This window comes from Macaca fascicularis, chromosome 2 (genome assembly GCF_037993035.2).
Source record: "Macaca fascicularis isolate 582-1 chromosome 2, T2T-MFA8v1.1".
NCBI lineage: Eukaryota > Metazoa > Chordata > Mammalia > Primates > Cercopithecidae > Macaca > Macaca fascicularis.
Genome location: NC_088376.1, coordinates 46,417,400 through 46,444,351, shown reverse-complemented (window position 1 = coordinate 46,444,351; position 26,952 = coordinate 46,417,400). Strand labels below are relative to the sequence as shown.

General features: G+C 39.2%; 1 protein-coding gene and 1 pseudogene across 1 annotated transcript in view; one reads left to right on the top strand and one right to left on the bottom strand.

The window, feature by feature from the left end:
- Window positions 1–26,952, top strand: part of SLC9A9 (solute carrier family 9 member A9) — a 586,998-nt gene that overhangs the window by 227,091 nt on the left and 332,955 nt on the right. The window lies entirely within an intron of this gene.
- On the bottom strand, window positions 373–3,829 carry LOC102114933 (ubiquitin domain-containing protein 2-like; annotated as a pseudogene).

Here is a 26,952-nt window from a genome sequence, read left to right as displayed (position 1 = left end):
AATGGTGTTTAGAAGGGTAAAATACATAATACATTAAATTAGATAAATGAAATACAATAAATACAGATAGATTAAGTAAATAATGGCCTGCCCTCCTGGCAGCTCACAGTTTAATTGGAGAAGTAAATGTTCACCTCCACCCAAGCTCATTCATTACCAGCTTCCAGCTATTTTTTTTAGCTCTTTGTATTTTATTAATTCTTTGTGTTGGTCTCATTCACAGATGAAATTTTTCACTTGTAATTCCTCAGAACTAAATCCATTCATAGGGAATTCAGAGCAGTGCAAATAAATTTCACACCATAGAGTAGGACATGACAGCAACAATGAAAAGGAGCAGGAGGGGCCTGGGGACCAGCCAATGGGACCAATTCAGTTCTCAACTGGTGTTGGGTTTTGAAAAGGTTGCCTCACTCTCACCTGTACAGCACAGTCCTTTGGGATCTCTGGCTCTTCCAATTTCATTTTGTTAGTGAGAGGTCTACCAGAAAAGAACCACCACTGACTATATAGTTCCACTCCTTTTACTGCGAGTCACTGCCTCTGCATGTGGCATACTGTGTCTGTGCTGCACACCAAAAGTTTGAGGGCTTTGCCTGTGGGAAGATACAAACAGAGCTGACATTAATATCTAGAATTGGGTGGTGGCTGAGGAACGTTCAGAGTCTCTATGTTCTTTTCCTCTGTCATGTTGATTGCTGCTGCCAAGCAATAGATTGGAAGCTGATATCTATTCCCCAGTTCATCATAGCACTCTGTAAGTGCACCATGTATAATGTTACATTTGCACCATCAATGACTGCTTGTGCGAATTCACAGTAACTTCTATCAAAAACACGTGCAGCAGCCTTCAAGAAATCCCAAATCTCCTTACAGCCTTCAAAAGCTAGTGCAGTTGGCCGGGCGCGGTGGCTCACGCTTGTAATCCCAGCACTTTGGGAGTCCAAGGCGAGTGGATCACAAGGTCAGAAGTTCAAGACCACCCTGGTCAACACAGTGAAACCCCATCTCTACTAAAAATACAAAAATTAGCTGGGCATGGTGGCGTGCGCCTGTAGTCCCAGCTACTTGGGAGGCTGAAGCAGGAGAATTGCTTGAACCCACGAGGCAGAGGTGGTGGTGAGCTGAGATCGGGCCACTGCACTCCAGCCTGGTGACAGAGTGAGACTCTGTCTCGAAAAAAAAAAAAAAAAGAGAGCTAGTGCAGTCTCCCAAAATTCGACCCTCTTGCTGGTCAGTTGTCTATCTGTCATGGGATAGTAGTCTTTCCTTTTTTGTTTCTCCTTTTTCAAAGGCCGGTTACCACCTAGAGCAACTCTGGTGCCCTCTGAGTTCTCGCTGAGTCTACTTGAGGAGTTGTTCTGGATGCCCATACCCACGTGGGCTCCCTGGTGCTTGTCTACCACCTCCGGGCGCTTTTCTGAGCTCACCACCACAGGGCTCTGCACAGGTGCAATACTCCACTCACCCAACACAGCCCAGCCCCCTGCTGATTTTTAAATTTTAAAATTTATTGAGTGTTTACTATGTGTTAGTACTGATAAGTGATTTACATATCCCAGCTCATTTAATCCTCCCGGCAACTATGCTCTACTTACTTCTCATCCTATTTAATAGATAAGAAAACTGAAGTTCAGGGAGGTTGAACTACTTGTCAAAACCCCTCAGCTAGAAAGTGGAGGAATTGAGGATAGATCAGATATATGGTATATTTTGAAGTGACATAAATGGATTACATGTCAAATGAAATCAAAAAAGTCTTATAAAAGTAGGATTCTCCCTGCAAATGAACAAAAGGACTATAGCATGACTCATGGAGGCAGGGGCTACCAGAAGAAGAAGGATTCTCTCAGCCTCTCACTTCTCTTCTGTGGCTAAGATACAGCTGTGATAAGGAGTTTAGTGGGAGGGTATTCATTGACCCAAAGACACCCAGGTTGAAGCTCCACCTCTGCCACTTCCTCATATTCCTGGACAAGTTTCTTACCCTATTTGACCTTCAACAAAATTCAGGTGCAGCTTCGTGAAAACTTAATGAGATGGGCTCTTTGTAAACTGTAAAATATGATAAAAATGGTATTTATTACTTGGCCTGTTCTGTTGGTGGGACCAGAAGTTGCTGAGATACCGAGAAAGAAAAGGGTACACTCAGTCCTTTTTTAAACTGCTGTCCATGTGGGTGGTCCTCTGGATTCAGCTGGAGAAGAGTGGAGATTAATGAGAGCTAGTTTATCCTCTTACCCAAAGCTATTGTCCTGGTAAAATGAGGATTTACTTGCCTTTCCTCGGGATTGACACAGCATGACACCATGAGATGAATTTTTATCTAGGGCAATGCAAAACATTGTATACATGCATTACACAAAATAAAAGCTTCTGTAAAGATTTTAATATTTGACTGCTATGCATGGAAAATGTGTCTGCATTATGTATACAATGTAAATTTTTGCAAATTTGAAAATCCCATTTTCATCAGACAAACATAATGGTTCTGGTTTGCTTTGAGTAAGCTTCCTTTTTTCTAAGTATTAGTTAGTGTTTGGAAATGCTTTTTCTTTCTTTATTCCCCCTTACACAAACAGAATTACTCTGCTTAGAGCATTTATGACAAGTTCTCTCAAAAACTGAACCCTGTCTGGGATTTTACTTGAGAAACTATGTAATCTTTATAGTGACAGCATCTTCTGTGTTTTCTTTTTAACCTCCTTGATTTTCCTCTTGTCTTTCAGTTACTCCTTGTGGACATTCTTCGACATCTCTCTACAATATCAGTAAAATACAGGGCTTAGAAAATTGCCTCAGCAGCTCTTCTGAATGAGTTAGATAGAGGTGTGTGGGTTCCTAAAGAACAATACTTTCTCTTCTGTAAAATTATTTTCACTGTTATGATGAGCTTGATTGGGGAAGCTATCCCAATTTTCAAAATGCAGGGTATCATAGTTCTACAGTCCCTTTGATGTGATGCTCCATGGAAACTGCCAATTCTGTCCTCAGAGGAATGGTCTAAACCCTCTGAGTCTTTCACTAAGCCAAGTAGATAGGAAATTCTATCTGCTTGCTTAATTTCTCCTTCAAATAAATAGCTATTTTGATATTATTTCTGTGTTCATAGATGAAAGTGGCATTTCAATTTTGTAAGGTGATACTTCTTACTGTTAGATAAGAATATCTTTGAAGGCTCATCAGGATCTTTTCATCAGGCAAGAAATATCTCCCCTGTAGTGTATCAAAGGAGGCTGAGAAGAATGGTCATTCTCCTGTCATCGTGCCAGTCTGGTCCTAAGGCCACCTCTCTCTCACCATCAGGAACCACCTTTGGTCTTCTAGACAGTATTAAGAAAGAGTAGGAAGCAGCACATCAATTTTGTACTGTCTTTGAGACCCTGTTGGGTATCTGTGGTTTTCTGCAGTTACCAGACTTTCCAAATCTGGAATGAACATTGGGCCCTGAGACTCCTGACAAAGCCCCTTCTCTCTGCAGCTACCCTAATATTCTACTCCTATTATGGAAGGCTCTGACCACTGGCATCGAATACTTTTCTTTACGCTCTCTTCCAAAGACCCTCTATACTCCTTCAACTTCCGATCTCCAAAGCTCCCAATGTATTTAATATAAAACTCTCTTGACACAAGTTCAATCAGTTGGCCACATAAAGTAGGCCCTATGCATTACTGACTTTAGGACTCTGTTGAGAATTCCCTAAGAGGGCTCAGGAAATGGTCAATATTAATGCTTTTCCTCCCATGGTTCCAGCACTCTGAGATCTCCTACCTGTATCTCAGTCTCAGCTGTGTTCTTGGCTGTCATGCAGATATTCCTAGGATCCATTTTCTCTTTACCTTCACTCTGATACCACTTTATGGTCTTCCTCGATCCTTTTTGGACTTACTCAAAAGCCTCTTAAGTGATCTCACTGCCTCTGGACTCTCTCCTTTAGTCCATTCTTTATGTTACTATCAGTCTTGTTCTCTAAAAGACCAGTCTTGTCAGGCCAGAGGCCAGTGGCTGCCTGGCATCTCAGGATCAAGTTGAAAGTTCTTAACAAATAATTCCTAGCCCTTCACTGAATCACTACTACCTTTATCTCCAGCCTCTTCAGGAATTTGTAAACTTAGATTCCTACAGGGCTAAGGTAGTAGGCTGGGAGAGAGTGGGAAGGACAATGGGAAAATGGAAAGCCCATTCCCCACCTGAAGGCGACTGCTGCTGCTTAGCTCTATCTAATTCTTGCCATGCTGAAAAGTAGGTCCAGAATGGACAGATCTGATTTATCAAAAGAAGTTAAAAATCTGGATTTTCTATGTGAATTCTCCTAATTTTAAAATGTTAAACATATTTTCTTTTAAACTAATAAATGAAAAGAAAATGAGAAGACTAAATAAAGCATAGCAATTAGATGAAGCCCACGGGCCACCAGTGTGCAATCTGCCCCCTGCCTCCATCTATTCTAATCCAGGGTTCAGTCAATATTTTCATGTAAATGGCTAGATGGTAAATATTTTAGGCTTTATGGGCCATAGGGTCTTGATGGCAATTACTTGACACTAGATGTAGTGCAAAAGCAGTCATATGCACTAGGTCAATAAATGAGCATGGCTGGTGTTCCAATAAAACTTTATTTATAACAACAGAATGGATTAGGCTGACTATAGTTTGCTGACTCTTGCCTAATCAAAGTAAGATATCTGATACTTCTCTAGAGACTCCATGTGATGATAGATTCTATCCCTTTACCCAAAGTGGCATTTTCTCCTTCATTCACCTGGATCATTCCCTAGGCATCCATCATCAAGACTGAATGCAAAAACACCTGTCTTGGAAAACATGCCTGACTCTTTCTAAAGCCCAGCTGTGTTCGGTGCCCCCTTGGCTCCCATTTCATCCTGATCATTCTTCTTATCACACTGTGCTTTCTCTTTTATTTCTTTGTGTCTCTGACTGGAGCATGATCATCTCTCAGGCAGGCACTTATCTAGTATCTAATTTATTGAGCAAAAATGAGCAATTGATAAAAGATACAAGTAAAATTTAGACATCTAATTTAACAATGTCAAACAAGGAATCTCTTCTTTGTCTGTATTTATGAGAAGTTTCTAAGGTGTCACTAAACATCCTTGGGAGAAGCCAGGAAGAGTTGTTAGCCTCCTAGACCAGGATTTATGGAAAGTGAGGTCTGTGCTGGTCTCTGCCAATGACCAGCACTTGGCTGAGTCAACTCTGTTGCCTTCTAGACCTCGATTATTTATGTCCATAAGTCAACTCTGCATCATGATCCCTAAACGTCCCTTCTATTCCCAAAATTCTCTGGGAAATTTTCTCAACATTTTAAGCAGCATAGACTGTATACAGGTTATCCCTTTTAATGCCATAATCCAGTGATAACCTCAAAGATTATTGAGGGACATATGGAACTATTTGCCTCTTCATTCACTGTCCCCAAGTTATTTGTTTTGAGGAATTTTATGGGGGTGTTTTAGGTGTTTGGGGATGTTTTTTAAAAAGTTTTCTCCTCCTTCAATTTCAGTCATGAGTTTTTATACTTCTAGTAGTCTCCCAACTCCTTCTCATTCACTGTTTCTAATGTTTTACATTAGAAAATCAGGTAACCAACCTTCTCTAAACGTCTCAGAATTGTGCAGATGGTAAAAGTCAATGAAAGCAGAATACTGTACTGTAAAGAATATGAAATTTAGGCCGGGCGTGGTGGCTCACACCTATAATCCCAGCACTTTGGGAGGCCGAGGCGGGCGGATCATGAGGTCAGGAAATCGAGACCATCCTGGCTAACACAGTGACACCCCGTCTCTACTAAAGATACAAAAAAAATTAGCCAGGCTTGGTGGCGGGCACCTGTAGTTCCAGCTACTCGGGAGACTGAGGCATGAGAATGGCATGAACCCAGGAGGCAGAGCTTGCAGTGAGCCGAGATTGTGCCATGCCACTGCCTCCAGCCTGGGCGACAGAGCGAGACTCGGTCACAAAAAACAACAACAACAACAACAACAACAACAAACAAACAAAAAAACCCCACGAAACTTAAAGTTATAAATTTCAGATGAAGACTCAATTTTTCCTTCTGTTATTTACACTGTGCAGCCTTGGAGAAGGTGCCTAATCTCCCTGAGCACCTATTTTCCTCATCTATAAAATGAGGATAATCATATATACCTCATGCAATTGTTTTGAAAGTCAATGACGATAAATTTGTTTTTAGTACCTAATAACAAAATGCATCAAATGATACTTGCTACATTTATTTTACTATTATTATTGACTCTGAGTTATTGTCACATTCAGGCCTCTTGAGTGGTCCTAGTTAATCAGGTTGCAGGGGGATGCTTTTCCTCTTCCATCGAATTCCAGTGATGAGTCTTAGACACGGTCTAAGCGGTTTGTTCTGCCAGCGCTCTTACAAGACAGAGAGGAGGAGCAAGTGGCATAAGGGCATGGGCAAGATACAGTCCGGGCCAAATGATTGCTGCCTGATGGAGAGGGTCTCCATCTGTAGACCATTCTTTGGTTTGGAAGATTTCTGCTCTTATATCTGTATTCAATCTGGGTCAATTACTAGGTGATTCATTCATAAAGTGAGTTTGAACTATTCTTGGAAGGATAGGTTTGTTGTAAGGCTCATGACACTTGCATTGAGCCAATAATAATGTTTCACCTGCTTTCTTATTTATAGGCCTAGTGGTGACTGTCAGTGCCTGTGGTGTGGCCAGTGCACTTGGGATTATCATTCTAAATTCACAGTCCTCTGGGTCAGCTAGGTCTAGTAACGAGACTCTGAGGCAAGTTGGCTGACTTGTGTATGTTGTTCATGGGCTGCTTCCAGCAGCACCCAGCAGGCATCATTGTGGGTAGTACAGCCCTGGAGAAGCCAGGCTGTCTCCCTGTCACACCCCCAGTGTCCATAAGGACCTATTCCCAGGACCCCATCTCTTCTTACTTGCAAGGGGACCAGTGCACTCTGAAGGACTCTGAAGAACTCTGAACATGACAGTTATCCCCTGTCATAATTTCAGTACATGGACTTAAGCTTTCATAACCTTTTTTTAAATTTCAAATTTCTGGGCTCATGGCTATCTTTTGAAAAACTTAGTCAGATAGTATCTCAGAAAACACCAAGTACTCCACCTGACACATAAAAGGTTACTCTAAATGTGGAATCTGAATTGTTTGTTCCATTCCCCATCATGGGAGTGGAAAGTTTCTGACTTCCTAAGTGTGGTTTATATCTCTCTCACACTAATAAAGAGATAAAAACCTTAAATCATCTTGGATCCCTATTGAATACCATGTGAGTAAAGACATGATCCAATTATAGCACATCCAGAGAGCAATTTCTCCTCTTTTTATTAGACAGTCAGTAAGATGTACTCTATTGTCTGTTGGAGAACTATGAATTAAAGTGCCTGGAATCTGAAGAGAGCTCTGTACAGCCTATTTTCCCCCAAGCCGGACATATCCTTGAATATGCTTTGTGGCTCAGTATAAAAGAGAGGCAGAAATGGTTGCAATCCTGATCAAATCAAGGCACTGATCAAAGGACTAAATATAAAGCTTGCCAAATGATGTATAGCAAGAGTGAGAAGGAGAAAAAGGATCAAAAATTGATACAGGCATACCAAAAATGAGTACACAGCCTTGTGTAGAGAGCTAACCAGAAGCAGGAACATGAAACTGAGCCTAGGAAATACTAGACATACCAGTCTTAACCCTCAGAGATGGTACCCTTATTGCCTGCCTTGGTGAAGTCTCCCAGAGGAAACTAAGGAGGGACTAAGGTTCACTTGGGTGGTGTGTTTCTGCTGTGGAGCTAAGGGACAACTAAAAGCACAGCAGGGGTAATATAAAGAATCTGTAGAAAGGAAATTATAAAATTTGAATACAGGAGAGATATGCTATGTTGTTGGATAGGAAAGCTCAACATTAAAAGTGCTAATTTTCCCAAAATTAATTTTAAAATGTAATTCAATTCCCATAAAAATAATAGAGCTATTTTTTTCTAGAATGGACAAGATTATTTTAATTCCACGTGAAAGAATAAATGAGTTACAATAAGGTCTGAAGCAATTTAGCAAAAGAAGGTATAATGGAATAAAAATTGTAATTATTGCAGTGTGGCATGGGGATAGGAATAGAGAGGTCAAACGTACAGAATAGAACCTTCAGAAAAAAAGAAGCATGTCTGTGGACAGTTGTGCACATGCACTCCATGTTTAAAAGTGGCATTGTAATTCAGTGAGAAGAAAGGAAGGAGATGAAGTTGAGTCATTTAGCTGTCCAATTATAAAAACACAGAAGAAAGTTTTAATTCTACCATCATACTTCACATGAAAACAAATTCCAGATGATTTTTAAAATGTAAGAAATACCAGACTTACTACTACTTAATACTACCTGGTAAGCACTTAACATATCTTTCTGGAAGATTTTGTGATCATAAAATTGGATTGCAAAATTTGAGAAGTTTCAACATATTCTGGAGATTCTGGTTGCCAGAGCCTTAAACATATAAAAATTACAGACTGTTTCACAACAGTCTTAATTTTCTTTTCAGTAAGCTAACATCTATAATTGCTAAAAATTAAACCACTTGCTGTTGATATTTAGAATTCCTTTTTTACATTTTTGTTTAATTCTAAGATGCTTTTTGAAAAGAAAGAAAAGGAGGAAAACAGAGCACACCTCAGACCTCTTTGAGTTAAAGATTAATCATGCAATTTAAACCATAGCCCAGCATAAAGGTGGAAAGGTAATTGATCATGTTAAAAGCAGTTTGCCATAGAAAAATGTTTTGTATCTTTCTAGTACTTCCTGGAGTCAAAGAATCAAACTGAGAAGAAAATATAAGCAGTATATTATTGGGAGGCTATTGCAATCAGCACAGCTGTTTCCAAATTGTTTGTCACATATTTCAGCCCCTGCTGTGGTTTTTTTTTTTTAAATATATATCTTTCTACATTAGGGGGAAAAGTCCGTATCAGTCCAATTTAATGTTCTTAAAGTGCTTCAGGTTTATAAGACGCTTCTTTAAGCAAGTTGCTATTGAGATAATTCTTTTTGTTTATGTGTAATATTCAAGTTGAAATCAGAGTAGTCACCTCTGTCTGGCAGGCTGGAACATTCTGATGAGAAATGTCACAAAATTTGCCCTTAGGGATGTATGAAGATGTAACTTGGTGCAAATTCAACTGGGAATTCCCATACCTGCCGTTTCAAATCAGCTCAGACTAGTTGCAGGTATTTTGGTCTGTTTTGCTGTAAATAAAAGGATGCTATAAAATGAAGGTTTGATACATACATATAGTTCTGTTGGAGAAACTTGAAATCACTTCAGAGAAGCAATTATTTACCTCTACTTTCGATCAGGCATCCATGTTGGTAGTCTGGCATCCGAATACCCAGATGCCTCTTGGAAACATGTTGGAATACAGGGGTACCACCCTGAAGATCAGTGTGAGCTCAAGTCACGCCAGCTCTTATTCACCTAGGATTATCCCATGAGTGAGAGAGAGACTATCTAAGGACCATAGGATTGCACGGAGTTTGGTTCTTCCTCCCAGACGATATTCCATTTAAATGGGTTACACTCATGAAAGTTCTTGTTGGTTCAGGGTTTGAGACTTTGAAAGAAAAAGGTTGAAAATGCAAAGTTTAACTTCTCTGCTGCTGTAGTGACATCTGTTTCTCTTCAAACTTGACACTGACAATGGCAATCACTGTCTCTGCAGGGGGATAGGGTCAATGCCTCTCTGTAGAGACCCACCCTCTATAGGGGCAAGTTAAGATTCTGTCTTGGCTAAGTCTAGTACTCACTATCTATCTTTTAAGATGTTTCTGACATTGATGACTGACCCAAGGCTTTAACTTCAAAGTTTCCCAGGCCGGGCATAGTGGCTTATCTTTGTAATCCCAACACTTTGGCTTGAGACATTTGAACCCAGGAATTTGAGACCAGTCTGGTCAACATAGTGAGATCCTATCTCTAATTTTTTTTTTTTTTAATTAGCCAGGTATGGTGGTATGTTCCTGTAGCCCTAGCTATTCAGGAGGCTGAGACAGGAGGCTCACTTAGACCCGGGAGGTTGGGACTGCAGTGAGCCATGATCGGATCACCGCACTCCAACTTGGGTGACAGTGAGACCCTGTCTCAAAAAAGAAGGGGGTTCTTTCCTTTAATCTCCAGTTACTTTATATAACATTATTATACTTGATTTCTTGACCTTCCATCCAAGATCCACTCTGAGTCTGCCTACTATTTTTATTCATGCTCCCAGGCCGTAATTGAGACATATTTTATTGTCTTCTAGTTTTCAGTGCTGTTTTCAGAAATCTAGTGCTGTATGATTTTTATCACTGCATTTGTGATTTATCTTTTGTCTCTCAAGAAATCATATAGACTCTTCTCTGCATTTTATATTGAAATATCACAATAACATGCCTGGTATAATGCTCATTTCTACTCATCATGTTTCATGTTTGGGTCCTTCAATTTACCAATTCACATCTCGTATGGTGGAAAATTTTCTCATGCCATTCCTTTGATAATTACATCTTTTCTCTCTTCTCTTTGTTATGGAACCTATTTAATAAAAATATTGGACCAACTGATGTGACCTCCTCATCTTTTCTCTTCTACTTTTCAATTCTTTATGTCACTCACTCAAACGTCTTTTTATCTATATTCTATCAATATAAATATTTTATGGAAGATTTCCCCAACTTTATGTTCCAATTTTGAAATTTTTGTTTCAACTCTTGTATTTTTATTTCTAAAAGCTTTTATGTTTTTCTGGATTTTTTTCTAGCCTCCTATTCCCTTACATGAATGCAGTATCTTCTCTTGCCTCTGAAAATATTGATAATAGTTTTTAGAAGATTTTTTTGGCACCTTAAATTGTGTTGGCTTTCTGCAATTTTTTTTCAGTCTTTTTGATTCTCTGTTTTTCCTCACTTCTGTGGAAAGGCCATAATGAGTAACCGTATTTAAGAGTGAGGGGAAAAAGAAAGAGGGACTGGAGCGGGGGCAAGTTCTAAGCTCATCAACTGGTGAGCCTCACTGTAGGACAACTAAGAAACCTGGCCTTTATTTGAAGGCACCTCTAAATCTCATTATCTGTGAACCAGTCTATTTCTCCAGATAATTTCTCTCATAGCAGGTATAAATTGAGTGCCAACATTCTGGGAGCCCTGTGTGGGAAGGGGCCTGAGGTTCTCACAGTTCCTTCTATAGACTTCACTTCACCAAACTCTAGTCAGTGCTGCATCCCACTCCTGCTCCCTCCATGCCTGTTGTCCTTAGTCCAGAACCTTTTTGGTTTAATTTTCAAGACAGGAAAGCCTACAAGGTGGGGTCTGCGATAATGGCTGGCTCCTCAGCAAAACAGATTGGATATTTTAAACTTGATGAAATGATGCTAAAGTTCACCTGGAAAAATAAGCATTCACGAATAGAAATGTGGGCTGAGCATAGTGGCCCATGCCTGTAATCCCAGCACTGTGAGAGGTGAAGGTGAGAAGACTGCTTGAGCCCAGGAGTTCAAGACCAGCCTGGGCAACATGGAGAAACCCCATCTCTACTGCAAATTTAAAAATTAACTGGGTGTGGTGGCGTGCTTGTAGTCCCAGCTAATGGGGAGGCTGAGGTGGGAGGATTGCTTGAGCCTGGGAGATCAAGGTTGCAGTGAGTCATGATTGCATCACTGCACTCCAGCCTGGGTGACAGAGAGAGACCTTGCCTCAAATAAATAAATAAATAAAGGAAAATTCCAAAATTTTAAGTAACAGTAAGGAGTGAAGTCTATCAGATACGAAAATGTATTGTGAAGCACAACCATCAAACTTTGGTGCTTGTGAAGGAAAGGGCTGGCAGATTTATGAAAGAATAGAGTCATAAGAAAAATCTAAACAAATACCTGTGGGAATTTTGAATATGATAAAATAACTTTTCATATCTGCATGGAAAAGATGAGTTATTCAAAAATATTCATTGTAACATTATTTATAAAATAAAAAAAATTGAAAACCACCTAAATGTCCATCAACACAGAACTGGTTTAATAAATGCATTAACTGCATATAACATTTATAAATGTTGAAGAGAGGTAGATGCATCTATGTGAGCTGATGTGGAAATATATCTAATATATAAATCAAGTTAAAAACCAACTTATTGAATAATATGTTTAGCATTATCTCACATTTCTAAAAAATAGAAAGGGTGTAACTTTGCTAATCTATGCATAAAATCTCTAGAAGTATAAGGAATAGTAACAGTATTTAGCTCTGGAAGTGGGACTTGGGTGTCGGAGAGGGAGGAAAAGTCTTTCACTTTTCACTTTATACTCTCTCTGTTCTCTGAATTAAAAAGAGAAATTCCCCTTGAGAATGTATATCTTTGATTGATAAAATTTTATTTAAAATTAGTAGCTACAACATTCCTAGCTTGCTGCCCAAATACTAGATTGTGTAAGCAATTTTTAAATGTAATTGGAAAAAGAATTGATACTAGGCTATCCTATTCTATAGAAAATTCACCCATGAGCTGGAATTTCTTCAAGCTTGTCATTATTCCATATCTTTGTCTTCACCAACTCCAAGTGCCAATCACCATGTTTTCTTGCTTGCATTCTTGAGATGCAGTCATCTAATGTTTTTGGAACACTCTGTCCGGAACTTTTATTTACTTACCCTGAAACAATATGAAAGCTTCCCAGGAATCTGTTCTCTTAGGTCATTTGCTAGGGTTGCAGTGGATGTATACATAGCACAGTCTGATGGAGAATAGACTCATCTTCGACCCTGCTTTCACTCACTGGAATGAGAAAAAGGATCAGATAAGGGAAGTACAGAGCACCACCCACAACGAACTGTGTCCCATCATAGACAGCTAAGGAGTTTACATAATTTCAAATTTATTTTGTTCTAGATAAAAGTTTTAAAATAATTCGACTATATACAGAAAAAAACAAGTACTCATCACTTGGATTCTTTTTTAACATTGATATTACTTCAGAACCCTTTTTAAATGAATAAAATACAGGAACAGTCATAGTCCTGTTCCTCCCTATTCTTTCCCTTCCCCTAACACCCTTCTCTGCACAGGTAACCATCTCTTAACATCAACGTGGGTTCTTCCTGACCAGTTTTTCATATGCCTTATGTCTGTCTGTACCCATAAGCAATATATAACACATTTCTATATTTTAAAATTTTATATAAATGGTATTATACTGGTATTTATCTGTTTCAATTGCATTGCATTTAGCTACCAGTACCAGAAAAAAATCCTTCTACAGGATATTAAATAACTAAGAATATTGTTTGTCTTCATAACAAGAAGTCTAGGGAAAGCCCACCGTGGTAGTCCTTGACCCGCTGACGTCATCTATCCATCCTGCTTCACTATCCTGATGTGTGACTCTTCTTCACCTGTTGCTTGCAAGTTAGCAACTAAACCTCAGAAGTTCACATTCCAGGGAGGACGAAGAGGGAAGACAACAGCCTAAAGTCTTGTTCTTGTTATGTTTTATCTTTCTATTCCGGAAGGGAAAACACCCAGAGATGTTCACTACATATTATTTGCTAGAACAGATGTACCCCTTGCTGCAAGAAAGGGCAAGTTGCTGATTCTTTTAGCTTTTCAGCACCCTCAATAGAGAATATCACCAGAAAAATTAAAAGGAGGCTATTGATGACTTTCAGGTAGCCAGTCGAGAGTCTGCTCTGTTATCCTTTTACGACTTGCTTTTGCCATTCTTCACCATTATATCTTTTACAATTTATCCATATTGGTAATTCTAGACACAATTCATTCATACTAACTGTTGTTTATTATTTCATTATATATTACACTTTATTTGCACATTTTCTATTACTAGACCTTTGAAGTGTTGTCATTTTTTCTGTATTCCAAAAATGCCATGTGAATATCCTTCTGTATATGAATATATCTCTATGTACTCCTGGGAAAATTTACACATATAAGTTAAATATATTTGTGTTATAAAACATAACATATTTAAAACACATATAAATCATGTGCCAAACATTTATATATATTAAATATACACCTTTTATATATGTATATATAAATATATCTCACACCTTATTTTGTGTTTTCAATGTAAATGCTTTTTCTAGGGTTCTTGTTTTCCTCTTTCCTGATTTTGTTTGGATTGATTATTGAGTTCTCTATGTCCCTTTTATTGTTGTTGTTCTATTACTGTGGAGTGACTCATTCTAGTTTCTTCAGTTATTTTAGTCATTATCCTTAAATTTTAGCCTACATAATTAACATAGAATACATAATTAAAAGGTCTGAAATAAACGAATATTCCTAGCCTCATCCTGGACACTATGTGTAAATTAAAATGCTTTAATTCTTTTCATCCCTCCCCTTATCCATGCTATAAACTTGCTAGTGTTTTAGTTCCACCTTATTTTTAACCATTCAGTAATCATGATTATTTGACAATTTGTGATTACATTGGCTTCTCTACACGTTTAACAGTTTGTTGGCTTGACAATGCTTCATGCACTCTTTCCTCTGTGTTCAGTTTTATTCTTTCTGAAGCTTTTCCTTTAGTGATTCTCTTAGTAAAAGTATATGATTAGTAAACTATCTCGGCCGTAGTAATTTAGCAGGAATTATTAGTCTTTTGCTTAAAAATCTATTTTGTCCTCAATTTTGAAGTATAGTTTATCTGGATATAGAATTCAAAATTGACAAATATTTTCCCTCAGAACTTTATTGATATTAGGCAATTATATTTTATATTGTTTTGTATTTATTTTGTTTTTGATATTGATTTAAAATATGCTCTGCGATTGTTTTTTTTTTTTTTTTTTTTTGGCTAATCTGTCTTTTCTCTCTGGCTGATATTTTACTTTCTGTCTATGTATTGTATTGTACAGTTTTACTGCAGCAAATCTGAGTGTTTATTTTACTTACTCCACTCAGAATTTGGTATGCTTCTTCAGTTCTACAAAAAAACAAATTCTTAGAATAGTGCCTCTCTCACCTCCCTTCTTTCTTCTACAAAAGATATATGTTGGACTATCTTTTAATTTATTCTGCATGCCTGTTAACATTCTTTTACATTTTACCTATCTTTTTTTTTAACCTGTGTTCTGGATGATTCCCCTGAGGGAATCCTGTTGTAATTCTCTGTTGAGCTGTGCCAACTGAGTTTTCAATTTTATTGCCTATGGTTTGTACTCTAGATTTTGATTCTTCCTTTTTCAAATTGTCTACAGTCTTATTCTTTCATTGTATTTTATAGTTAATTTAATGATTTTTTAATCATTTAAATGCAGTTGTTTTAGAAAATCTTTCAGGCTGTTCTGTTTCTTTTCTTTTTTTTTTTTTTTACACTACTAGCTCTTCTTTTTTAATGTTTTTAAATTATCTCCCTTCCCTTCAGAGTGGTTATATATATGGAGAGAGAGAGAGAGAGAGAGAGAGAGAGAGAGAGAGAGAGAGTTTCACTCTTTCGCCCAGTCTGCAGTGAAGTGGCATGACCTCAGCTAACTGCAACCTCCGCCTCGTGCCCCGCCAGGTTCAAGCAATTCCCCTGCCTCAGCCTCCTGAGCAGCTGGGGTTATAGGCACCTGCCACCATGGCTGTCTAATTTTTGTATTTTTAGTAGAGAAGGGGTTTGCCATATTGGCCAGGCTGGTATGGAACTCCTGATCTCAGGTGGTCCACCCACCTCAGCCTCCGAAAGTGCTAGGATTACAGACGTGAGCCACCATGCCCAGCCTATTAATATGTTTAAAATATTTTTGTGAGACAATGTTAGAATGAAATGAAAATAATATTAATTTATATGATTCTTCGGGTCAGTTAAAGCAGCGCACACACATCTTCTGTGAGGGTTTTCTTTATAAATAGCATGGAGCAGAGCTTATTCTCACTTTGGGTTTTCCCTCTGCTTCTTACCTCTGGGGATTTGAGTTCAGCTATGTGTTTAAAACATTGTTATAATTTATATACACAAATGCAGGAGAGAGTTCTATATCAGCTTATTTGTACTTGTATCTGGAACTGTCTTTTAATGGCTTTCTGAGGATGCATAACTTGCTTAACACGGCTCTATGCTCCTGTCAGCACCGAATGATGTTATAAGGTCACCAAAAACAAATTTGAGGCCTTAAAAGTGGTTTCTGTACAATTCCTTCAATATGTGCCAGAGATAATATCTGCTAATATGATTGTCTAAAGCTTAAGTTACAAATGTGTGGTCCACAGGCCAGATCTCATCTGCAGATGTACTTAGTCCACACACAGCTTAAATCTTTTATATGCGATGCCAACATTTAAAAACTGGCAAATTTTACATAATGGTTTAGATTTTCAGTTTCTCTTAAATGAGCAAAAATAATCAGAAAGTTGATGTTCCAACACTGCAGCCCTGTACCAGTGTGTGTGAATAGCTGCTGGCTGGGTGTGTTGGGGTTCCCATCATTCTCCTGGGTTCCACACACAGGTTATTCCTTTACATTATAGGTGTGGCCTTGCAGGCACCTGAGTTGGCAACAGCTGTTCTAAAGATTAGAACAAGTCATAGTGTACCATCAAAGAAGTCACCATTAGAGTCCTACCAAATGTGTAAAGGGCTGATGAGTCTGGTTAGCTGCTGAATGTTTGAGCACGCAGGTACTCCTTTAATACACTGAGATTAGGATGCTGACCCTGCTCTTTTGATGTGCTCCAAAGGAAATATATTTATTATTTGGGGGAACCATCTAAAGTCCTGTAAAGAAAATATAGAGACCGCTTGTCGTCAATATGAACATAATGGGCTCCATGTGGTTGAGACAAGCAGAAAAGGGGCTTTCACTTTTGCTTCATGTTGGTACATTTGTCCCTTTGTGAAGCTTAATGGTTCGTGTGGAAGCAGAGCCTGCAGAATTCAGTCTCTAACTTGTTTCAACCAGAGGGGCCCTCATTGAAAACTTGCCAGAATCCGCGGGCAATGAATAAGAATTGGACGTGTTTCCAGTTCTGAAGTATTGCTTCTTTCTTGTTTTGCAAGAATTCAACAATATCACAGCTGAGTGGGAGCACTGTAAACTGTTATTAAATGGCTTTATTATTCTCTGATAGGTCAGCTATTTATTAATTTGGCCAGTACCTAATGTGGAAAAAGCAGCTTTTACTGTGTTGCAATCTCTTCCATGTAAACTGTGTTCCCACATACTCAGAGGCATATTAATTGTGTTCGATTTGCACCTTATATACTTCCACCTTCACTCCACCCCACTTCAGCCATACTAAACTTTTTCACCACAACCTAGATAACTATTATTTTCTCTGAGCCTTAATGCCAGCCTCTCCTTCTTCATCAGCCCCAGTTCTGGTTGCCATCCCAACTCAGGAGTCATCTTCTCCCACCAGCACTCCAAGCTTGCTACATTTACTCTATGAAGACTGTGTCTGTCTCCTAGTTTTATGGTTGGTTCTCCACAGAGCTCTTCATCACTAGGTTTTGAGCTCCATAAAAGAAAACCTTACTTCTTGTCTTACTCGTCTTTGTGTTTCCAGAGCTTTGCAATCTGCTTGGCACGTAACAGGGAATCAACAAATTCACAGTACCTTGAATTAATTACTCCCATAAAGAACTTGAGTGGGCTTTCAGGGCTAAGGAATATTTATTTCAAAAAGGATAACTAAAAGTAAAAACTGTATCTGTCTCTTAAAAAAAAAGTGTATATCTGGCACAAAATAGACCTTAATTTAGAACTAAATTTGATTCAGAGCCTCCTGGCAACAAAGTGAAAAGGAAAGTACGTCAGTTTTTATGCTTCTGCAGGGCAGTTAAAGAAAATACACAAGTCATCAACAATGTGTTTTTTTTCTGTTATTGAATTCTGTGAGAAATAAAGCATGAAGTGACGTCACAGACAACGTTCTTGATTATAGTCTTACCAAAAACGCAGAAGAATTCTTCAAATGCACCTTCTAAAAGTCACCCCTCTGTAAAAGCGAAAAGTAAAGCAGTGACCCCTAACTGAATAAAGTCACTGCTAAAATAGTCATGTCAAGTTGTTTCCGGTGATCTGCTATGAAACAACGGTAGAACCTAAGTAACGGTTGTCCATTTCTGTGTAACAAATTATGTCACAACTTTGCTGCCTAATATAGCAAACATTTATGATCTCACAGTTTCTAAGGGTCACTTTAGGCTGACTGGTTCTAGTTATGGTCTCTCATGAGGTTGCAGACAAGCTGTTGGCCAGGATTATAGCCTCTGAACACTTGACCAGGACCAAAAGATCCACTTCCAAGCTTGCTCATATGGCTGTTGGCTGAAGACTTCAGTTTCTTGCCACAGACTTCTCTGCAGGGCTGCACAAGAGTTGGCTTTCCCCAGAGAGAAAAAATGCAAGGGAAATATTGAGAGAGAATGAAAGAGCAACCAAAATGGATTCAATCTAATCTCAGAACTGACATATTGTCACTTCCGGCCAATTCTGTTGGTCACACAGCCCATCCTAGTACAATGTGAGAGAGGAATGTAGAGGGTGTGAATACCAATTGTCAGGGATCGTTGAGGGCCATCTTGAAGGCTGCCTACCACAGTAACCTGGAAGCATGATTGGATCTCACATACTTTAGATGGTCCTTCTAGAATCTCAGATGTGAGCACTTTTAAGTATTGGATGAAGACCATTCAGAGCTGACTTCTATGGGTGAAAGTCAATATTTATGTTATTGATCAGTGAGAAATGTATATACTTCCAATCCCAGGAGACAAATGTACCTGGACCAAATGATATGAAAAAGTGCAGGCCTGGTTTGCATATTTCTTTCCCATCTCTGCATTCATAAAGTCAAGAGTTTCCTTAAAAGAAACTTGAATATGCTCAAGAATTTAAGAGCTTGAGGCTGCAGATATCTGTACATAGACTATAGAAGAGGAAATCTTGGCTTTAAAAAACACCATTATGCTCACATGTGGTCACCAGCATTCTTATCCACAAATCTTGGAAATGCCATTTCAAATGCTCTATTTTTAGGAGGGCTGCATCTTAAATGGCCCTCAGGGACAGAGTTGAAACTGAATGAAGGGAACCATTTTCTAAGGTTCAAGGGGTTCCTTTGGGGAAGTCCAGTACTGTCATTATCCTTATTGTACAGGTAGCTTCAGCAACTTACCCAATAATACAGAGCTAAGCATCAGATATCATATTCAATCAGGAAAAACAGAGTTAACCTCTGTCATTTTAGACTACAGAATTGCCCCATTTGTGTCTATATTTCCTAGTCTTTTAAAAGAAATTATTAAAACATTAAAAATAAATGAAATATTTATTAAAGTACAATAACTATTATTAAACAGTTAAAGTAAGATATTTAAGCATTAAAAATGTCTAGAAGGTAAAAGAATTGTTAAAATTAACTAAGTTCTTCTCAAGGCAGCTAGTGAGTGTTTTGAGCAATTGACCTGTTCCAGCTGGCCTTCCCCACTGGGGAGAACATCTTAAGAGGTAGACATTCACCGAGATCTCACATTGAGATCTTGAAATGTGTTGACCTAGAATTCTTGGGTCTGAGCCAGAACCTTAGCTGAGGTCAGGAGCATGCACAGGAAGGAGGTTCTTTGCTCCAGACTGGGCTACGTGCCGCTGATCCCATAGTGAACAAGCCCTGGACATGCCAAAACAATGTGGTCAAACAGCCCTGCTCTCCTCTCACTCTTGGCTGATTTGAGACAATAAATGACACAACACCAAAGTTAATTTATTATATGACAATATTAAGGACAAATAAAACCTGTAGGAGCAATTAGTTTTTAAAACTTGAAGAAAGGCATTGGCTAAGAATTTAAACAAAAAATGACATGGGAATAATGCTGTACAGGCTGGAAAGGCAACGAAGTAGAATCTCTCCAGGAACAGCAGAGCAAGTCTGAGCCAGGGGAGTGTGAGCGAAGTGATGATGGCAGCGAGGGGTACTGCAGGAACAGCGAGTGTGGAGGAGGGATGTGGGAGCAGTGAGGGGGCATGGCACAATGCCAGGTAGCAAAGTGAGAGGGTCTTGGGACCAGTGAAGGTGTTTCTTCTAGAAAAGTCTATAGAAGGGGTAGTGATCATGCAAAGTCATGTTCACATTTCATCTGATGTAGGCACTTATCAAATTACCTTCCAATAGATTCTGTATAGTAAGCTTAATTTGAAAGCAATGATTTATTTGAAATCTGCAGTACTATAAGTTGGCACCAGAGGTGGGAGAGTTAAATGCATGAATTTGGAAAGCTGTTTAATACCAGATTTTGAAACTGCACATGGATGCACAAATGTTAAAAACAATCTGTGGAGGTGGTATGTGATACAGTGAAAGAGCAGAGGTTCCACAGAATAGAAACACTGGCTCCCGCATTGACTGTTGACATGGATTTCGCCAAGTCACTTGACTGAATTTCAATTCCAAAATCTACAAAATGAAGCTTACCACAAAATTTATTTCATAGGAATATGAAGAAATGCAGAGGAGATATTGTTGAAGTCCCTTTGTAATTCTAAATTCTGAATTATTTTAAATTTGGGGGTGGGGAGGGTTACAAATGATTTCCCATCTCGAAAGATTGATTGTTAATTTGTATATTTATTGTCTATATCCCTGAGTCCTTCCATGTCATATTCACTTGCATATCTCCAGCACCTACAACAGGGCCAGGCCCTCAGAAGGTACTCAGTGAATATTCATTGAATGAATAAACATGAATCTCAATAGAAACATTAATATCAGAATTACATCAAAGACAAGACATTTTGAAAAATAACTCCCCTACTGTCATTATTGAGACTGTTTCTCCCCTCAACTTCCCATGTCTAAGAGAAATGAAATGTGTGCTTACACAAATACACTTGCAGCATTTCCGCTTACATCCCCATTCACCACTTTGTTATGCTCAGTTGAAATAAATCACACAGAACTTCCTCCCTGCATTATTCTTCTGATCTCCAGCAAGCCCTGCCAGGAGTGAGAGAGGCAGCCCAGTGGGTCTCCTCTCACTTAGCCTTAGGCACAGTGAAAAAGAGGATTTGAAGTAGTTTAAAACATTTGTGGAGAAAATGTTTCAGCCTTACGGTTAATTTAACAGTCTATATCTCCTATATTTCATTCTCTTAACTCCTCACCATGGCTATGAAATAGTTTCCTAATTCTTTCCTTAGCCATGGTTGCTGACCAACATGGACATTTTCATGCTGATCAACCTTTCAGATTTATTGAGTTTGGGGAGGGGTGATCTCAATTCCATGTAGGGAACAAGAATGTCACTGATCTCTGCAGATCACTGATATTTAGAAATAGTAGAGTTACTAGCTTTAAAGCTCAACTTACCAATGTTAATACTGAAATCTGATAAATGAATGAGTTCTGCTTGTTTTATTTTTAACACACTTATAGAATTCTAGTTCATCCAGAGGGAATTTCTCGCAGTTCTTGCTTCTCTTTGAGATAGCAAAACATCCTTTCTTATGGCTGCATAGTATTCCATGGTGTATATGTGCCACATTTTTTTAGTCTATCATTGATGGGAAACCATCATTCTTGATAAACTAACACAGGAACAGAAAACCAAACACCGCATGTTCTCTCTCACAGGTGGGAGTTAAACAATGAGAACACATGGATACAGGAGGGGAGGGGAACATCACATACCAGGGCCTGTTGGGGGGTTGAGGGCTAGGGGAGGAATAGCATTTGGAGAAATACCTAATATAGATGACGGGTTGATGGGTGCAGCAAACACCATGGCACGTGTATGCCTATGTAACAAACCTGCACATTCTGCACATGTATCCCAGAATTTAAAGTATAAGAAAAAAAAGTTCTTAAAAATTAAAAAAAAAAAAGGTAGCAAAACTTCTGGAAGCAGCACTGGGCTGGAAGGTAAAAGCCCAGAGAACAATAATTGGGACAGTGACTGTTTAGTTGCTCTATGTTGGACGAGTGCATTCTCCATAATTTTTTGCTTTAATTTGGTTTCTGGGATTTTTCTTAAATGGAAAGAGGCATTGATTTCTTCGACGATAAGACAGATGAAATATTCTGAGATCCTTTGATTTCTTACAGGTCTCGAGGGACCCATAGATTTTGTTTGTTGTAATTATTTGAAGTTCATTACATATTTTGTTTATTTTTAATGTTTAAGGATGCCTTGAAGGAATTTGGATTCCTTATTGCTCATAAAGCTTGTCGGTGGTCAGCCAGTTGCGCCATTTGCATCTCAATAGTGCAAAGGAGTGAAATGATATTTTGCAGGATCATGGAGAGTATCCCTGGCAAGGTAGAATCAAACACAGGCAATTGTTGTGCTCATAAAGCCCCACGGCTTCTGTGGATTATTTGCAAGTCACATCTCAACCACAATTAACAGCAACCACCACCACAAAGATTGCTGACTACTCAGATGTTAAGCACAGCCGTATTTCTTTGCAAACAAAGGCTCTCCTTATAGAATACAAGAACTACTTATGCTTTCCAGGAAAAGTCCTTTTATTATTAGATTCCTGGGCATTTGGCGGTTTATACTGTTTATAATTCAATGCTCTTAGTAACAACAAAATAGCTGTAACTGATTGGCAAAATATAAAGACATTCAGAAACATAATTACGTTTTTTAAGAGTTAAATAGTTACATGAGATGGGGGACTATTGACAGGAAATACAATTTCTTTTAAAATCCTTTCCCCATGAGGCACACAGTAGGCTTTCTTCACCTAGCTATTCTGCTGCTACAGTCCCATCTGGTGCACTGCAACAATGTGACAGAAGAAATAACTCTCCAGGTCAGTGAGGGCGTCACTCGTTTGAATCTTGTTTCGAATGAGGGATTGAGGCCACCTGTGGGTTCTACTTACTTAATTTTCAGCATCTGGCTTGGCTAGCAAATCAATGGCCTCAAAACAAAAATAGAAACAAACAAAAGATTGCTGTTCCCTAAGAAAGATAATACCATTGTTCAGGAAATGGTGAGCTTGACAGGTATCTTTTTGTCCTTATTGGTGCCTACCAGACCACACACAGAGAAAACCAAACTCCCTCCATATCAAAGGACAAGGGCAGCAGCAGGCAGCACGCTTCCTCTAACTGGAAAGTGGAGAATGATTTTAAAAACTTGTGTTGACTTGCTTGCTTGCAGCATTTTAATAACGTGTAGGTAGGAGGCCATGGGACTTCAGATAAACAAGTACCGAGCCCCGTGAGCAGTGCTTGTTCTTGTCATGTTCTGGGGTAGCACGTGAGGATTTAGAGGGAGAGGGTGTCTTTTTCAAAGGAGGCGATTGGAGGAAGTTATAATCACAGTGTAAATAGTGATTAACTGGTACCAAGAATCTGCCTGAGAAAACTGGATAGAAATTGAACGCTCACTGGCTCCACTAATTTACCCTCCATGAGTGTTCTGAGCTTCAAGTGAAAGCAGGAGGCTCCTGTCAAGGCACAGCCACAGCCCCATCCTTTGACTCTACCTGGACTTTTAGACACATCTCCCTAATTCTGGAAAAAGGCAGGAGTGCCATTACATCTGGGCTTATTTCGTGATGCTTCATGGAAACAGCTGTGTTGCCTGTCTTTGTGTGGATACAGTTTTTAAAAATGAAAATCACCATGGCAACAGCTGCAGCCACTTATTACAGAGCAGTGAAAATGATGCTGGTATCGGTGGGGAAAGCTATGATCTCAGAATAATGTGTCCCTTATACTGGATTTTACCCACTAACATTTTCATTTAAAAAAAAAAAAGAAAAAAGTATGAGAATGTGTTCAAAAGAAATTTACCAGGGACTGGAGAGCTCAGGGAATTGGTAAGTGGGTACAGAATATTTTATCTGCAGGCCCTGAGTGGAGCTGTTGGCAACAGCTCTTGATACTGCGATTCTAGGGAAGGCAGTGCCCACTGCTTCTGTTGAACCCCACAGTGCCGAATATGCCACTCGAACAGAGTTGCATAATGGTGTTGACAGTGATGATTAGAATGTTAATTGAAGCCAGTTTTCTGCACCTTTTAGCACCATACCTTCCTTACAGCCTTGGTAAATCTCTACATTTGAGACTGTAGGAACCACCCAGCTCCTGCCTGCCAGTAAGTATAAAATAGTTTAAAAGTAAGCTTTCATTTCCTCTTAACTCTATTCTGACATTAACAGCATCTTTCATGGCTGTCAGATCCTGGGGTCTGGGTCCAGACCATGCTGAAGTCCAAGGGGAGTGGGTGAATGAGCAGAAAGAACACTCGGGGGGCCATAGGCAGGTGAATATGGTTTTATTCAGCAGCAGCTCTCATCAACAGCTTTCTTAAACTACCTCTCTCATGAGCAGCTTTTCTTACACTGTCCGCTCTGTCTCGGCTGCTTGAACAGGCCACCCCCACGCACGGCTGCGAGGCCAGTTCTCCTTTGCCTTCAGGGTCAACAGCTTAACTCTTTCTCTCTTTGAGCACAAGCAAGCCTGAGCTGTGTTTTGGGCCCCTCTTGTCTGTCTGCAAGAAGGACAGCTTTGGCTCTCTTTCTCTGGGCACCAGCGTGCCCACCATGTCAAGCCATGTTGAGCCGAGCCGAGCCCCGCAAGAGCTAAGCCCCGTGCACAGCATCAACAGGACAGTTACACCTTTTATAGACAATAGTGGCTCCAAGCCAAGTATGAACTTACACGAACAGGTTATATAGCAAGTGGAGGTGTGTGCCTGCGCACCAAACTTGCTGACTCATCCAGGCCTGGATATCTGCCTCAGCCTATTCCTGGACCAAAGCACATCCATGTACCTTACGATGGCTCATGCTACATGTTCTGGCACTTTCTTTTTACCGAACATGAAGAAGGTGAGTGAAGAGGAACGTAGGGGGAAAAAAAGATTTACTATGACATATGTTTAAGACCTCATACAAGGTCTGGGTGTGGTGGCTCATACCTGTAATCCCAGCACTTTAGGAGACCAAGGCAGGAGGACTGCTTGAGCCCAGGGGTTCAAGAACAGCCTGGGCAACAAAGTGAGACCTCAATCTCTACAAAAAATAAAATTTAGCCAGGTGTGATGATGTACACCTGTGGTCCCAACTACATGGGAGGATGAGGCAGGAGGATTACTTGAGCCCAGGAGGTCGAGGCTATAGTGAGCCATGTTCATGCCACTGTACTCTAGCTTGGGTGACACAGCGAGATCCTGTCTTTAAAAAAAAAAAAAAAAAAAAAAAAAAAAAAAAAAAAAAAGACTTCATGCATTGTAGGGAGAAACCCTGCATTTTGAGTTTTTAATGAGTTTTTAAAATATTCTATAAGCAAGAGGTCACATCATTTTAATGATCCCATAGACCATATCATTGATAAAAACAGCCAAATGATTTGACAGGATCTATGAGGAAACAGAAAAATGATATCAATATTAACTTATGGAAATAGTAAAACTTCAAAAAGCTATGATCTCTAAGACTACAGATGAATAAGCCTTGAGCATAGCAAGAAACATCCATCAAAACCAAAATCCTTCACTCACTTCCAAAGAACTCTGATACCTGATGAAATGAGCCAGGTGTGTGTGTGTTTGTGCACGCACACATACGCACACATTGAGAAGAGATTAGGATTTATATTATCTGCTTTATCTCTCACAAGTTTCAAATCTCTTTTAAAAAGTTATTCCAATTTTTTTTCTTTAGTTATGGGCCCTAAAGCTTTAGAGTATGTATTTTACCACCAAACTTACATGTGATCCAGGCTTTACTAAACTGTTTTGTACCCTGGTTTGTTTCCCTCTCATCACTCAAACGAGGTAGAGAAGCCCATGGAGAAAGTTTTTGCCCTAAGCTATCAGAAACATATTGCAAAAAGCCTCCATCTCATCCTGGTCCAGAAAATGAGTGAAACATAAAAACTTGCCCCCCTCAAAGCCCAGCCACTAGGGATTATTTTATTTTTTTTAATAGGACAAGGCAGCATGTTAGAATCTATTGTGCAACAAGGAGTAGGTCCCATCTCCCTCCTTTCCGCTGCCAAGCCTGTTCCTCATTTAAACTAACCAAGCAACTGTACACCCAACAATGCCAGATTGGGGATTAGAACACCACTTGAAGGAGTCTTTCCAGAGAAATCTTCATTGCTGTTTTATTGCCCGCATTTATCCCATATATCCTTTGTCTTGCCAATCATGGTTAATTTTTCGGTCAGTACAAGCTTCTGCCAGTCTTGTAGTTTCTGTCCAGTGCTCTCTCTCGCTCTCACTTCCTCATTTCCATATTTCACCTACATCACCCTAATCAGTTTATTCGTAGCATTGTATCTGATCTTAATTGAGAGACTCAAGAGGAATACAACTCTAACAATCTTATTTTCACTAAATTAAGCAAGATTGAAGGATGTATTGGTATAAATCCTGATTCAGGAAAAGGAATGTTGAAAGTAATGCAGCAATAAAGAAGGGAGATACCATTCTCTTTTAAAGAAGTCAATACATTTCCCTGGATAAGGTAGCCTCAGCAGATGTTTCATAAGGATTTTTGGTAGAAAACAGATCATCACCATCTGAAGTGAAATACATCTTAGTATAATTAATTTTTCATTTAGAAAATGTACTCAATTTTGCTGAACTCTGAAGCCAAAAGAAATATGGTGTTGTGGGAGGATCTCCCCAAAAGCTCAGCAAAGAGGGCCAAGTCCACTAGCTCCATTCAGAGTCTCTGCAGATAAGCTTAGGTCACAAGAAGCCACTGCCCCATATCCTTGTGTTTTTCAAAGCAGAAATCATGCATTCAAAGAGAAGTCTTCCAGTTTCCATTTCTTAGTGACATCCTGTCTAGATGTACTCCAGTCTGCTTTGGTGGTATAGGTTTCCATCATTTTGCCCCCGGAGGAATCTCCGTTTGGCAATACATTGTGTTCTGATAGAAAAATAATGTTTTAATTATCTGTACAATTTAGTAGCAGCCAAGGACAGATA